Raw genomic sequence first — 11718 nt, forward strand, 5'->3', positions numbered from 1 at the left:
TGGTTGATATGGGAAAAATAGTAATCCTTTAACTAAAGTATTGTTAGGTTATCCGGCAAATGAAACAAAAGTTGCCCTTCATTCTCAAACAAAAACTGATAAAAGATTCCAGCAATAAGATAAACAAAGGTATAGAGAAGGTGACAGGAGAACTAATGGCAGAAGTTAGTACACCTTTCTCACATACGGATTCAGCAAAAAGACACCCACCTTATGAGAAGGAAGTAGAGCTTAGGGATGTTTATCCTCAGCTTCCGGTGATCATCCAGGAGGGTGATTGTTGCATCAGAGATTAAGACGAATAATAGATAGAGGACAAGCAGAAACGACCAGAAAGATGAATCCAAAACTCCAGAAGGAAGAAAATGAGATGTCTGAAAGAGAAGAGTGAGGTTAAGGAAGAAGAAGATGAAGATCAGAGTGATTGAGAAGAGGTCATGGGTGGATATGACTCTGATCAGAAGGAAGTTGGCAAGAGAGGAAAGAAGGATACTAGAGATTTGATCTCTGATGGAAGTTGAAGGAAGAAGGATACAAGAGATTCGAGTTCAGATGAAGACAGCGAGAAAGAGGAGACTGAAGGTGCTGTGTATTCAAAAGGAGTTTATCCTACAAGGACTGGCACAGAAGAAATAGAAGGAGATATAGACCGATGCTTATCATGCCTGGATAAAGCGACTAGTTTAGAAGAAGTAACACAACTGGATGAACAACTCAAGAAGAGAAGATACAGAAGGAGAAAACCTGCTGAGAAAATAATCCCAAGAATTGGAGGAGAAGAATAATACATTGAGGTCAAGGAAAGGCCAATAGTAAGAAGATGATGGAAGATGATATTTCGAGGACCGAACTTAGAATATATGCTTTTGAAGAATCCTGATATGTCAACAGCAAGAAAGAACAGGATCAAGAAACTCTCAGAAAACTCAATCATACAACTGGTGGAGAAGAGAAGCTTTGGTTATGAAGAATCAGAGTGAACCAAATCAACAATCACTGTTCCAGCTTCAACTGAACAATATCAAATGCAATTGTACCAGCCAAGGGGGGTACCAGGTGTTCCATATCCACAGCCAGTTTCTGGACAGACACAGAATTGGAGAGGAAGAGGACGAGAAGAAATAGAAGGAGGAGGAAGATTTCAGCTACACTTCCAGCAACTTTCAGAAGACTGTTATAATTGTGGACAGATTGGTTACTTTACCTGTGAGTGCAACAAGTCAGGAGGAAACAACAGATAACATTTTTAAGGAAGATACAGGGGCCAGTCAAGATCACCTGTTCTCCAGGTGAACCCTAAAGATTCTAGAGTGCCTAGAAGATACGAAGGGGGGTGTCAGCTGGTAGCACCAATTAGGAAGAAAATATCTAACAATTGAAGTAAAAACCGAGGACTATGAGAAATAATGGTGAATAGGGGAGAAACTTATCTGTGTTGAGCCTAAAGAGGTTAAACATCTCACTATGTAAAATTAACTAATTAGGATAGGGATTTGAGGTAGTAAAACAGTTAATTACTCTTAGGGAACCAATTGAGCTATGCTATAAGAACTCAAAGAGAAATTAAAATAGACATACTAATATTAGAGCATATACCTATTGCAGTGTTGGGAAGAGATGCATGGTGTAAATTGAACTGTACAATAGGATGTACACTAAACGGTTGTCTGGTAGAGGATTTTAAAAAGTAGGGTTTTTGGGAATCATATTTGCTTAAAAAGATAATTTCATAGGAAGGATGATAATCTATTAGACTGCCTATTAGACAATCTGTCTGGAAAATAAAGTTAAAAGGGGTGACTGTTATTCTGGGTTACATTCTTACACCAAGAGATTTCAGGCTAGGCTAAAAGGTGTTTAGTCGTTTGCCAAGTCTGTGTGTGAAGAAGTCAGAAGCATGTGGGGACTTCCCAATCACATATCCTAAAATTTGGTGGTAAAGGGATTTTGTGAATAAATCAGTGGAAAAGGTTTTTAAAGGTTAGGAGAAAAGATTAGATTAAAATAAGTTAGGAGAACTAGGTTGAAGGAACTCTAAGACAGTAAGCTAAGTTTCAAAGTTAGTAGTAAGAGAGAGAGAACAGTAGTGAAGGACACTTTAGAGTTTAGTGGGAAGATATGGTAGGAGTTTAGATCTGTTAGGAGCAGATGCATTGAGAAAGTATGCGTTGCTGAATGATAAGAGAAGATTGAGGGTGATTGAGTATCTATAGTTACAGTTCCCAGCAGGAAGATCAAGGTAATTGTGGGTGTATTTTTATAATCAAAAGTTTGAAAGTCAGGGATTAGAGGTAGGACTGAGAGTGGAAAAAGTGACACTAGTGGTGATAGATGGAAGTACAAGTAAAGAGTTCAAAGCTTTGGGGAAAATGGATGAAGTAACTAAGGACATTAACACTTCAGTCTATTAAAACAACAGTGAGAAGCAATTTAACTCTTTCAACATTGATAGTTATTAAAGCCATAAATATATCGCATTTGATTATAAGGGAACCAATAGCTCCAGCACCAATTTTAGGGGGAAAAATACTTATTAGGGTTAGGATGGGGACGTTCCTCCCACATGGAGAGATAATTATGGAGAAGAAGTATACTTATCTAGTGCAAGCATTAGAATTTGTTCCGGTTAAGAATTATTGGTTAAAGGGCTATGTAATTCATAAAGTGACGCTTATAATGGAAGATTTGAAGTCTGTTGAAGTTTCCACAGTCACCAAAGGAGGTCAGGAAGAATATGTTACAGTAGTCACTCCAACAGTAAATAATACAGAGTATATTGGTAACTTTCCCACTAGAAGTAGTTAAGAGTGTTAATACATCAACTAGATCAACTGCTTTAATAGTAACTTTGGAAGGGATTAATGATACGATGGCAATAGCAAATGTAGGAAGTATGACACCGACAACAACTTTTCTGAAATTAAAGGGGGTAGCAAGAAGGACTCAGGGGTTTATGTTACGAATTGGAGAGTGCTGTCAATGATAGTATGAATAGGGTTAAAATAGGAGAGCAGATAGTAGTAGAGAACAATATAGATTCATCTGAAATAGTGATACTATCATGGAGGTACAGGATGAAGTCTTTGATTTTAATGACAGACAAGGAGAGGTATCTGCAGTACCGCTCGTTAGGGAAGAGAGAAACTAAATGGAGTGGTTTGATTCTTCTGTTGTGAAAATTAGAGATAGATGGGCAGGTTCCAGCAGCTCATTCTGTAAGATCAGTGAGGAATCTTGAGGGTCCATGTCTGTTGAGAATTCCAGACAAACATGTTAGAGACGGTCGCTCGACCTCTATCAAGTATGTGTCAATCTTATGCTTTGTCATGACTGTTGTATCAGCAACAATCAGTAACCGATAAAATAATGTTGTTGTCAAAACATTTGTTTAAGCCTAGGGTTAGGTGTTATTGGGTTAAGTGAATTAACTTGTGTGCATTTGTTAGATGGGAAGGAAACTCAGGTAACAGCGAACCCTGGAGCGTTTGAGGTGAAACCATTGAGGGCTAAAAATTGTTTTTGTTCTAATAAAACATATGATGTAAAGGGAATGTTCATGGGAATATCAGATTGTGATGATTATATGATGACTTTGGATAAGCACGAACATAAGGTTAGAGAGGACAAATATAATGTAACTTTTTATGTACCAGGTAGTAGGAACAGCAGGACTTTGAGGGTTAAAATATTAGCTTTTGCCTGACAATGTGACTATGGGAAATTTTTGAGATATTTTGAGGGTTTGTGGTGATGAAGCATATATATTCTTACCCTATGGATGGATAGGAGGTTGTTACATGTCAACGTTGAAGCCTCCATATGAGGTTTCTACCATTAAAAGAGGGGTACCACCGGACACAGATAAATCTAGGGTTGGAGATAGGATGAAAAGAGACATGGAGACATGTCATAGTCTTCAAGCCTATCATTGAAGGATGAGTCTAAGGGAGAAGGGGGGACTTTTTCCATGGTATGGTGTAACATTTGGGAAGATCCTATTGATAATGTTAGTTATACTTTGAGTCCAGATAGTTCAGATATTATCACTAGGGTTATATATGCATTGAAGAATATAAGGGATGCATTTGGTAGATCTAAAGGAGCGGAAGTCAGCGAAGACTTGGTTGCAAGATCAGTTAGGCCAGTAGGAGCAGTGATGGATTACATTTTAATGGCAGCTTTGATAGCACTGTGTGTGATGTTTGTAATTTGTTACTGACCTTTGAGAAAGCTATGATATTGAGATAGGTTGGAGAGTGATGCCTGGAGACAACACTCAGATGCCGGTGTTGACTGTTCCTGATCTGGATGAAGATGGACAAGTGGAACTGAATGGATAAATATCATTTTTGATGTTTTGATCATTTTTCAAAAATTTTTTTTTTTCAATAATAGTGTGATTTTAGTATGATTTTATGAATCAAAGGGGGGAAATGGTTAATGTGATTCATACATCATTTAGATATCATTTCTATATTCTTAGTTGATATTGATGTTCAATTTGAAAGTGTTGTTTTGCAAAAGATACTGTTTGGTCTTTCCTTTTCTTTCAGAAGCATTTGGGGGAACATGTGGAGATTGAAATACTCAAACAAGGACAATATGAAGGGACAATATGAAAGGACAATGACTGGAGGAGATGAAACAAGAAAGGTGTGGAGAGATTCCGATTCCATCATCAACAATCCATTGGAAGTCGAGACTACGGGGAGATGAAGTGTAGTGGACTACATTCCAGTGTCTGCAATGAAATATAGACATGTGTAATACATAATTTGTGTCATAGCCTTACGTATTAATTTTTGTAGAATGATATTTGATGTTATTGGATACATGTGGGGATCTTAGATGTTTTTGTTTATTTCGTTGATGCTTAGGGACAGGGAGTCTAGGCAGGGAGAGGTCCACTGTAGGGTCCAATGGGTTGACCAGCCTTAGAGTGGATATTTTTTGGATAGGATTTTGTTTGCAGGGGCTTACATGTGTATTTAATTGCATCATAGTTTCAAATGCATTTACATTGTTTGTGAGTTTATCTGGAGTACCGAGGTGGTTGCCTGGGGCAGAGGGACCGTGAGAGAATTTTACTGTCTTGATTGATGGATGGATTTGGAACGAAGGTTGCCAGACAGTTTTTCGCTCTTACACTTCATAAACAGTTATTCATATTTCATAGTAATGTATTCACACTTCATAAACAGTTATTCATATTTCATAGAAAGGTATATACACTCTAGAGAATAATGTTTTTTGGTTTAATGTTAAAGATACTCAATAAGATAAATTGTCACTTGTCATAATCCTATTCTGTTTGTTTTCGAGACTTTTAGTTCGTCTCGAAGGGGGGAAATGTCGTGTATTAGGATTATGCCTTTGTTAATGTTTTAAGTGGAACCAGAGAGGACGTTAATTTTAGTATCAAGAGGGAATGTTTTAGTGTAACGCCACATACAACAGACAGGAAGTGTGTTGTAGACAGGGGAGACTGGTGATTGGCCAGAAGAGGGAGCCCATCTTTTTGCATTGTTTATAAGTAGGGGTTAAACGAAGAAGAAGGCAGAGCGGCCATTCTGAGGCGTCGCTCTCCGGGTGGGCATGTCACCTGTAACTTATGCTGAAAGCTTGTGATCTGAATAAACCTTATGATCAAAGTTCAGTATGAGCGGACTCCTTTGTTTATCAGCAATGATTGCCAGCACTTACGCGATACGACAGCATTCCAAAGAAAAATAATAGGAATAATAAAAACTAGATGTATTTTTTTTAATTTAACCTTTATTTAACCAGGTAAGACCCATTGAGGTTAAAAACCTTGTTTGTGAGGGCAACCTGCCAAGAAGGCAAAACAGGGAAATAGCAGCATGTACAGTCGTGGTCAAAAGTTTTGAGAATGACACAAGTATTGGTCTTCACAAAGTTTGCTGCTTCAGTGTTTTTAGATATTTTTGTCAGATGTTACTATGGTATACTGAAGTATAATTACAAGCATTCCATAAGTGTCAAAGGCTTTTATTGACAATTACATTAAGTTTATGCAAAGAGTCAATATTTGCAGTGTTGACCCTTCTTTTTCAAGACCTCTGCAATCCACCCTGGCATGCTGTCAATTAACTTCTGGGCCACATCCTGACTGATGGCAGCCCATTCTTGCATAATCAATGCTTGGAGTTTGTCAGAATTTGTGGGTTTTTGTTTGTCCACCCGCCTCTTGAGGAATTACCAGAAGTTCTCAATGGGATTAAGGTCTGGGGAGTTTCCTGGCCATGGACCCAAAATGTTGATGTTTTGTTCCCCGAGCCACTTAGTTATCACTTTTGCCTTATGGCAAGGTGCTCCATCATGCTGGAAAAGGCATTGTTCGTCACCAAACTGTTCTTGGATGGTTGGGAGAAGTTGCTCTCTGTGGATGTGTTGGTACCATTCTTTATTCATGGCTGTGTTCTTAGGCATAATTGGGAGTGAGCCCACTCCCTTGGCTGAGAAGCAACCCCACACATGAATGGTCTCAGGATGCTTTAATGTTGGCATGATACAGGACTGATGGTAGCGCTCACCTTGTCTTCTCTGGACAAGCTTTTTTCCAGATGCCCCAAACAATCGGAAAGGGGATTCATCAGAGAAAATGACTTTACCCCAGTCCTCAGCAGTCCAATCCCTGTACCTTTTGCAGAATATCAGTCTGTCCCTGAAGTTTTTCCTGGAGATGTCAAATTGCGTCAATTCAAATCTGGTATAGGAACAAAAAGAGGTCAATACACTAAGATAGACTAGTATTTTAATAAATGCAAATACTTGAATGGTAAATATAATAAAAAATTATCCTTTAGTTCACCAGTGGGGCACAAAACCTCTGACATACGGATGTGGTTAATAAACTACCTTCACACGTGTTCAGCTCTCAATTTCAATTTCTGACTGCATTCTCTTTCTAGACTGTACTTATTATTTTTTTTAAGTATTTTGACCTCTCCTTCGTATATATTTATTATTTAATCCTACCATCTACTATCATCCCCCTTTTGACACATGTTTTGCTCATGTGTCAATATTACCACCTACCTAAATAATCACTTAGGTAATATTGGTAATTTATCATCCAATTGCCATCCCTTATTTTTTTTATTAGACTGTCCCTTGCTTCTTTATTGCTCCTCCCACTTCCTTTGTCTTTTATGGCGGCTAAATTCGACTTTCATTCAGTTCAGAATCAATAGTAATCCAATCAATCCCTTATCTTGTAAAAACACTCATGTTTAGTTCAAACTCTGTTCTACCCCGGCTCTCCCGGGCTTGACCTGAAGACTGATGGTTGGTCATGACAGGTCCATACTTAAATCTTTCAAACCTAACACAAACCCCCTAAATTTAACATAACAACCCTTTATAACCATCATACTAGGTGTGTTGTTTTTTATTTGAAAAACCCAATTTGAAAAACAACAACCACAAATAGCCAGGCCCCACTTAATTTGGTAGCTCACTTTTATGACCTAAATACTGCCTAACTTCACTGCTGCTCCCCCTAGCCCTGGGCAACATTCCAATGAGATAAGCTAATCTCTTTCTCCTGGTTATACATTTTGTTAACCTTCAATTACCATCAGTAATCTAAAGATGGTAGTACACACAAAACATGATACAGATATCCCCAGTCCTAACTCATCAATAATTGTTTGTATCAATCTAATTCCTCATAACTAATCCATAAAACCACTCAAAATTCCTCGAGTATACAATGATTATTTAATTGATTACCCTAAATCTGCTACATGTGATCTCATCTCAAATGATCCATTATCAATTATTTGATCAACCCCGTAGGAAAATCTGTCTCCCCTTCTATTGTTTCTGTTGAAGTGCTAAGTCAATAGTAGCCAATTCAAACACCTCACAATTTGGATCAAAAGGTTCTACTCTTTCTCCCTCAAGGACTAGTCACGCCTTATCTTCCTCTTCCTTACGCTCAAAGCTGGGAAATAGACGTCTGTTAGGCTTCTCTCTCTTTTCTTTCTTTCCTCCTCCCCTGGGTCTGCATTGAAAATAGTTATGGCCTGTCTTACCACAGTATCTGCATGGGGCCTCACACTCTCTGGCGAAATGCCCTCCTTTGTTACAGTTGAAGCATCGACCTCCCCCGTTGTAGCCTTCACTTTTCCCTGCCTTTACCCGCTATTTCCCCAAGAGTGGCTATTAGGTACTCTGCTCCTTTCTGCTCTTTCTTGGCTCTATCCTGTCTGTTATTTTGCTCATGATGGATTGCATGTCTCTCTGAGGCTATTACACAATTCAGTTATTTTCCCAACATACTCTCCGTGATCGGCCCATGGCAAAAGTGTCCTCTGGGCATCCCCTGAAACCCATTGCCCTCTAACGGCAGCCCAAACCTTACTATTCCTGTTTTGGGGTGGGTCATTCCTTCTACCGCTCTGGCCACGTCCTCTGTGTTCATGGCCTGTCTGCTAAATGGCATATTATTATTATTACTGTATACATCTAAGGTTGCTGGGGCCCCTTTCATTCCCCGCCAATAGATTAGGTAAGGCTATCAGTGGGTACTGGCCCCCTCCTACTCTCTCTCTCTCTCACTGCTTCTTTAAATGTACCCCTACGCGGTTCTCCCTCCTGTTTCCACTCGGAACAGGTTGTCTGTTTTTCGTTTTAACGTAATATTCATCCGTTATTTAAAGTACGTTAGTCTATTTATTTAAATCAAATTATTCCCACCTAATTAGTTAAAGTCGGTGCATATTTATATTTCAACGATAAACCAAATTATTTCAGTCTAATTATTTAAACAGTATTTTGCAGGGTCAAACATCAAACGTTAAATTAAATAATAAACCAAATTGCTTCAACTTAATTATTTAAAACCAGTATTATGCTATGTCAAACATCAAACGTTACAGTTCAGTTATATCAGTTCAAACGTTTCAGTTTAGTCACACTCGTTATTCATTCTTTTTACCTTTATATTCCCAATTTACTATTACTCCTACCAACCTCGCCTCCTATTCCTCCTCCTATCTACAAAATACTCCGCCGAACCTAGCCGTACCCTCGTAGTTACGGACCTCGCCGGTCGCTAGTATTTTATCTAAAATTTCCCGAATCTAGCCGTACCCTCGTAGTTACGGACCTCGCCGATAGCAATTACTAATTCAATTATTCCCTATATCCTTGAACCTAGCCGTACCCTCGTAGTTACGGACCTCACCGAGAGATTTCAGTATTTTCCCCGAACCTAGCCGTACCCTCGTAGTTACGGACCTTGCCGGTAGAACAATACTCTATGGTACCATGGTTTAACATCACATTCACCACAGGTTTGCATGTCATATAATTCATAATTTAGTTCACTTACATCAAACAGGTGTTTCACAAAATTAATTTGGATAAAGCCAATGTGCAGAACTTTAGTTATATAACAATAGGTGTCTGCTTACCTGTTTTTAGTTGTCCGGACTCTTTGTGAAACACACCGTCCAACGACAGCGATGTCCAATCGGCCGGACAATTCCCAGCGAAGTCCCTCTACCAGATCACGTCGTTGGTCACCAATTGTCAAATTGCGTCATTTCAAATCTGGTATAGGAACAATACACTTCTTCTAAGATAGACTAGTATTTTAATTAATGCAAACACTTGAATGGTAAATATGATGTTCGTATATACGGGCCCACTGAAACACCACGCAGGGCAGTCAGAGAACTAACTTTTTCAACCCAAGGTTCTTCTTTAATACTCTGACAGTGATGGTTCCTGCTCCAGGCTGGGCCTGTCAGAGTAGAGGCTGGGTGTGGTTTAAACTTACCCAACCTATCGATGGCGCACAGGCTGGTCCCAGCCCCTTGGCGCTTCACTGTTGCCAGGTGTTAGTTGTTTCTGTTGCAGTACACATGTCCTTGAGCGGTTTAACAAAGAGGCAGTGTGTGTGTGTGAGTCACAAGTCTATCTCAGCCTACCCCCTAACGGTTCCTCACATTAATCACAGCTTGTTATGTTAAACAATCTATATCAGTACAGCACAAACCTATTATGTTTAATCATTCATGTATTCTTTCTAAGCTAGGCATCACATCTAATTATAATAAAATAGATCCCCACAGAGATAAGTGGCTTCCTCGCTGCCCTTCTTGACACCAGGCCATCCTCCAAAAGTCTTCGCCTCACTGTGCGTGCAGATGCACTCACACCTGCCTGCTGCCATTCCTGAGCAAGCTCTGCACTGGTGTTGCCCCGATCCCGCAGCTGAATCAACTTTAGGAGACGGTTCTGGCACTTGCTGGACTTTCTTGGGCACCCTGAAGCCTTCTTCACAACAATTGAACCTCTCTCCTTGAAGTTCTTGATGATCCAATAAATGGTTGATTTAGGTGCAATCTTACTAGCAGCAATATCCAGTGCCTGTGAAGCCCTTTTTGTGCAAAGCAATGATGATGGCACGTGTTTCCTTGCAGGTAACCATGGTTAACAGAGGAAGAACAATGATTTCAAGCACCACCCTCCTTTTAAAGCTTCCAGTCTGTTATTCTAACTCAATCAGCAAGACAGAGTGATCTCCAGCCTTGTCCTCATCAACACTCTCACCTGTGTTAACGAGAGAATCACTGACATGATGTCAGCTGGTCCTTTTGTGACAGGGCTGAAATGCAGTGGAGATGTTTTTTGGGGATTAAGTTCATTTTCATGGCAAAGAGGGACTTTACAATTAATTTCAATTCATCTAATCACTCTTCATAACATTCTGGAGTATATGCAAATTGCATCATAAAAACTGAGGCAGCAGACTTTGTGAAAATTTATATTTGTGTCATTCTCAAAACTTTTGACCACGACTGTACAGAAAATATTACAGAAAAATACAAAATACACACAAAAGACAAAGGTGTTTCAAGTTACAGATACAATTGAAGATTAGACACAACTGCAGCTATCACTTTACAGTGTTGTCAATCAGTCTTAAAAACAGGCAAGGACACTAACTCCCCTAACTTTAATATATTTTTAAGCATGTTCCAGGATGAATGGGCATTATGGGAAAAATATTTTTCCCCATCTCAGTTCTAGCCTTAGGAACAGACAGGGACAGCAGTGACTGTGAACGAAGACTGGATTGAGTGACTGATCTGGTCAGTAAGGAACAGAGATACAAAGGGAGTTGTCCTTCCAATGCCTTGTACACAAAAGTGTATCAGTGCTTTAGCCCCCTGGTGGAGAGAGAGGTCCATTGCACCATCGCATACAAATCACAGTGATTGGTGTGTGATCCAGTGTTGCCAATTTAGCGACTTTGTCGCTATATTTAGCGAGTTCTCAGACCCCTCTAGCGACACATTTTCAAAAAAGCGACTAGCGACAAATCTAGCGACTTTTTCTGGTGTTATTGGAGACTTTTGGAGACTCTGACGTATCGTTCTTACTTTTCTCAACGAGCAGCGGCTGCCGCCACCCCCGTGGGCCCCACCCCCGTCCCAAAGCACTCACAGTCCTCGCGCTGCAGTCAGAGCAGGAGATGTTCACCCCTCCGCGTCCAGACTGCAAATGAATTGCGCATGCGGGAAGCCACGGCTGGCTGATCCCGGCCTGGCTTACATTCAGGGCGGGATGTAAATGTAGGGTGTTTTTTACTCACTTTTGTCTCTCCCACAACGTTATTCCTCTCTCCTACAGCGTCCATCACAATTACATGCACATGGCCAATTATGCAAATTAGGTGAT

At 39.8% G+C, this 11718-nt stretch overlaps 1 pseudogene across 1 annotated transcript in view; it reads left to right on the forward strand.

Annotated features, from left to right (window-relative positions):
- LOC311138338 (serine/threonine-protein kinase Sgk2-like) overlaps window positions 1-8143 on the forward strand; it is a 31972-nt pseudogene extending 23829 nt beyond the window's left edge. The window contains exon 8 of the transcript in view: window positions 8117-8143. The product of the transcript in view is annotated as a serine/threonine-protein kinase Sgk2-like (transcript). The remainder of the gene's footprint in view (window positions 1-8116) is intronic.
- The last annotated feature ends 3575 nt before the right edge of the window (window positions 8144-11718 follow it).

This window comes from Coregonus lavaretus (genome assembly GCF_964263955.1).
Source record: "Coregonus lavaretus genome assembly, chromosome: 12".
Taxonomy (NCBI): domain Eukaryota; kingdom Metazoa; phylum Chordata; class Actinopteri; order Salmoniformes; family Salmonidae; genus Coregonus; species Coregonus lavaretus.